Source organism: Camelina sativa, chromosome 5 (assembly GCF_030686135.1).
Source record: "Camelina sativa cultivar CO46 ecotype springtype chromosome 5, ASM3068613v1".
In the NCBI taxonomy this organism is placed as follows: domain Eukaryota; kingdom Viridiplantae; phylum Streptophyta; class Magnoliopsida; order Brassicales; family Brassicaceae; genus Camelina; species Camelina sativa.
In genome coordinates this window covers 17377732-17381975 of record NC_141884.1, presented here as the reverse complement: position 1 = coordinate 17381975, position 4244 = coordinate 17377732, and the positions used below count along the sequence as shown (strand labels likewise).

The following is a 4244-nucleotide window of genomic DNA, read 5'->3' as shown; positions in this document are numbered from 1 at the left end:
GGCCTTCTTTGTTTATTGATTTTAAAGTTTTAATCCTGTTGCTTGCTCGTTGTTTGATTCGTATTTGCATTGCTCTGTTTTTATTGTGTTGCTCTGTTTTCCGGATTTAACCAGCTCGACCTCTCACTCGACCTACACTCGGTCGAGTGCTTGCTCCAGTTCATCCCCAGAACTCTTGTTTATGATTTGTGATTGTCCTGTTTCATTCCTATTTGCATTTCTGTTTCATTTACTCATTGTCTTGCTCATTATTGTCTTGCATTAGTTCATCATAGTAGTTTCTATTTCTGTTCTAGCTTCATTACTGTTGCAATCATTCAGTTTCATTTGCATTTAGTTCTTAGTTCTTGTAGTTTACTTTCTGCATCTTTACATTTTCATATTAGGATTGTTAGTGACAAGCAATCTTTACATTTGTCTTAACTTAGATTCATATGCACATCTTAATTGTTCACAAACACTCATTTAGGATTGATACCTCTTATACTGCAACAACATAAGGGGAATTGAAACACCCATCCATCATTCCATTCATATCTCACCATTGCATACATTCATCATCATTCATCACCCACCATACAAACCAGGTTTCAATTTGGCGCCGTTGCCCATTTGAGTTTGTTTTTGTGATATTTAGGATCCATATTAGTCTAAGATTAAGTTCGTTTATACACTTGAATCTTCTGTTGCTGGGTTGAAGTTCCATTTCAGGTACCACTCGACCAGTCACTCGACCACCACTCGACCGAGCAGGGATCGAGCACTTGATCGAGTCAGAAGCCGTCTCTATTTGGACACCACTTCCCAGTCGACTTGACAGCCTAGACGAGCCTGAGCTCAATTGTGAACCTGTTCGAGTCTTTACTCGCGTTTGTTGATGCACACAAGGTCTAAGGGGAAAGACAATCTTCAAAGGCCTATTGACAACATCCATAGGAAGCAAAAGGGTTTGGGAAATCAAAGAAGAAGGGTAGTTCAAGTTCAGCAAGAGGTTCCAGTGATCATGGAGCAACAAGCTAACCATGAGCAGAGACCTAGGCACATTGGTGCTGGAGATGCACCCAACACTCACAATCAAAGGGCTGGAATTGTGCCTCCAACTGTAGCAAACAACAACTTTGAGATCAAAAGTGGACTGATCTCAATGATTCAAGCCAACAAGTTTCATGGGTTGCCAATGGAGGATCCACTAGATCACCTTGATGAGTTTGACAGAATTTGTGGTCTTACAAAGATCAATGGAGTGAGTGAAGATGGATTCAAGTTGAGGCTCTTCCCATTCTCACTTGGAGATAAGGCACACCTTTGGGAGAAAACTCTTCCTACTGGAGCAATAACCACATGGGATGCTTGCAAGAAGGCTTTCTTAGCCAAATTCTTCTCCAATGCAAGGAAAGCTAGGTTGAGGAATGAGATTTCTGGGTTTGCTCAAATAAACAATGAAAGCTTTTGTGAAGCATGGGAGAGGTTCAAAGGATTTCAGACTCAATGTCCTCATCATGGCTTCAGCAATGAGTCACTCTTGAGTACCTTTTATAGAGGAGTGCTTCCCAAGATAAGGATGCTTCTTGACACAGCTTCTAATGGAAACTTCCTCAACAAGAATGTGGAAGAAGGCTGGGAATTAGTTGAGAACCTTGCTCAGTCAGATGGCAATTATAATGAAGATTATGATAGGACCATAAGGAGCTCCTCAACTGATCAAGAGGACAAGTATAAGAAGGACTTGAAGATGGTCAATGAGAAACTTGACAAGATACTCCTAAGCCAGTCCAAGTCCATTCACTTCAATGGTGAAGAAGAAGCTCCAGTTCAAGAGGGGGAGACTGAGTTTGCTGAAGTTGTGCTACATGCAAAACCAGGGAGGATTCAAAAGGTACAACCAAGGAGGGTTCAAGAACAACAACCTCTCTTATAGGAGTACCAATGTGGCTAATCCTCAAGACCAAGTCTATCCACCTCAACAGCCTCAACAGCAACAAAACTACATCCCCAAACAACAACATCAAGTGTTCCAGCCTCAGTTGTGTCCCCCACCAGGGTTTCAGACTAACCAAGGCCAAGAACAAGACTTAAGAGCAATGATGCAACAATTGTTGATTGGGCAAACACAAGGAAAGATTGAGGCAACAAACAGATTTGCTGAGTTGAACAGGAGGATATCAGATGTTTACACTGACCTCCATGCCAAGTTTGACACACTTACTTCCAGGATTGTGACTATGGAGAATCAACTTGCTACTGCCCCAAATAACAAAGGCAAGGCCATTATGCACTCTATAGAATCTGCTCATGCTATCAATCTACGCAGTGGAAGGGTTCTACCAACAAGAGAGGGAGCTTTGCCAGACACTGAGGACAATGGTAATCAAGAGGGGGAGGGTTTTCAACAAGAAGAAACTCAGAATGAAAACGCCATCAAACTCGACCCACCACTCGACCACTCACTCGACCGAGTGTGTGATCGAGCACCCGATCGAGCAGCCTCTCAAAAAAAAACCAAGCCAGTTGCTTCCAAAGAAAAAGAAGTCCGGTTCATTCCTCCTCCTTACAAGCCTCCACTACCTTTCCCAGGAAGATTTAAGAAGCAGATGGTTGAGAAATACAAGGCATTGTTTGACAAACAAGTTAGGGAGATTGAGCTTAAAATGCCTCTAATAGATGCATTTGTGATGATTCCTCCTTACCAGAAATTCTTGAAAGATGCTGTGATGTAAAGGATCAAAGAAGTTCAAGGGATGGTGATTCTTAGCCAAGAGTGCAGTGCCATTATCACAAAGCAAGTGAATCCTCAAAAGCTAAGGGATCCTAGTTCCTTTACTCTACCTTGCTCTATAGGCCCTATAACTTTCAACAGATGCCTATGTGATTTGGGAGCCTCAGTAAGCTTAATGCCTCTATCAGTTGCTACGCACCTAGGGTTTACAAGGTATAAGCCATGTAATATATCCTTGATCTTGGCTGATAGATCAATAAGATTACCACATGGTGTTTTGGAGGATCTACCAGTTAGAGTTGGAGAAGTAGAAGTCCCAACAGACTTTGTAGTCTTGGAAATGGATGAAGAACCAATGGATCCTTTGATACTAGGGAGACCTTTCCTAGCTACAGCAGGAGAAATAACTGATGTGAGACAAGGGAAGATTGATCTTAACTTGGGAGAGGACTTCAAAATGATATTTGACATTGTGGAGGCTATGAAGAAACCAACCATTGGAGGGCAAGTCTTTTGGACTGAAGAGATGGACAAACTATCAGAGGAGTTGATGGAGGAACTAGCAGAACAAGATCACCTTAGAATTGTTTTAACCAAAAGTGGGGAGGAAGGATTCATTCATCAAGAAACCAAGGCTTATGAGGAGATATTGGACTCCTGTAGAAAATCAGACCACCCAGAGGTTTTTGAGGGATTACCAGCACAAAGAGAGGAAGTCTGGTCAGTTCAAATAGCAACTTTGGATAGCTCGACCATCAACTCGAGCACACACTCGACCAAGCACCAGAGCCACTCGACCGAGTGCAACACCGAGTCCTACACAAATGATTGGTCCGAACTAAAGGCACCAAAAGTAGAGCTCAAACCTCTCCCATCTGGGCTAAGGTACGTTTTTCTAGGTAAGAACTCTACTTATCATGTGATAGTAAATGCTAAGTTGAGTGAAAATGAACTTGATTTGCTAGTTGTAGAGCTAAGAAAGTATAGGAAAGCAATTGGTTATACTTTGGATGACATTCAAGGCCTTTCACCTAGTCTTTGCATGCATAGAATCCATATTGAAAATGAATCCTACTCTAGTATTGAACCTCAAAGAAGGTTAAATCCCAACTTAAAGGAAGTAGTTAAAAAGGAGATCCTTAAGTTGCTTGATGCTGGTGTAATCTATCCTATCTCTGATAGTACTTGGGTTTCACCAGTTCATTGTGTCCCAAAAAAGGGAGGAATAACTGTGGTAAAGAATGATCAGGATGAATTAATTCCCACTAGAACCATTACAGGGCATAGAATGTGCATTGACTATAGAAAGCTTAATTCAGCTACTAGGAAAGATCATTTTCCTCTTCTTTTCATTGATCAAATGTTGGAAAGATTAGCTAATCACACTCACTACTGTTTCTTGGATGGATATTCTGGATTTTTCCAAATTCCTATTCATCCCAATGATCAAAAGAAGACAACATTCACATGTCCATAAGGTACTTTTGCTTATAGAAGGATGCCATTTGGATTATGTAATGCTCCAGCA

At 41.4% G+C, this 4244-nt stretch overlaps 1 non-coding gene across 1 annotated transcript; it reads right to left on the bottom strand.

Annotated features, from left to right (window-relative positions):
• Nucleotides 1–1399: 1399 nt before the first annotated feature.
• On the bottom strand, nt 1400–1506 carry LOC147943867 (small nucleolar RNA R71). Its single transcript, XR_015558596.1, has one exon. It is a non-coding gene; the product is annotated as a small nucleolar RNA R71 (small nucleolar RNA).
• Nucleotides 1507–4244: the final 2738 nt, after the last annotated feature.